Below are 208 nucleotides of genomic sequence, written 5' to 3'. Positions count from 1 at the left end.
GCTGGTCATGACTCACTGACCACATTGAATTCCCTATATCTTGGAAATGCCAGGCCAGTGCAAAGGGAAGGCCCTGGGTCAGGGGAGGGAGCTTGGCAAGTAGCCACTCTTCTGGAGGGGTGTACCCAGCAATGAATTTTCCCCGTAGTGTTCATGTGCTGAGGCTGCAGGAGTCACAAAGGCAAGACCTCAGGAAAGAAAGGGGGGG

This window comes from Paroedura picta, chromosome 8 (assembly GCF_049243985.1).
Source record: "Paroedura picta isolate Pp20150507F chromosome 8, Ppicta_v3.0, whole genome shotgun sequence".
Classification (NCBI taxonomy): domain Eukaryota; kingdom Metazoa; phylum Chordata; class Lepidosauria; order Squamata; family Gekkonidae; genus Paroedura; species Paroedura picta.
This window is presented reverse-complemented; position numbering follows the sequence as displayed.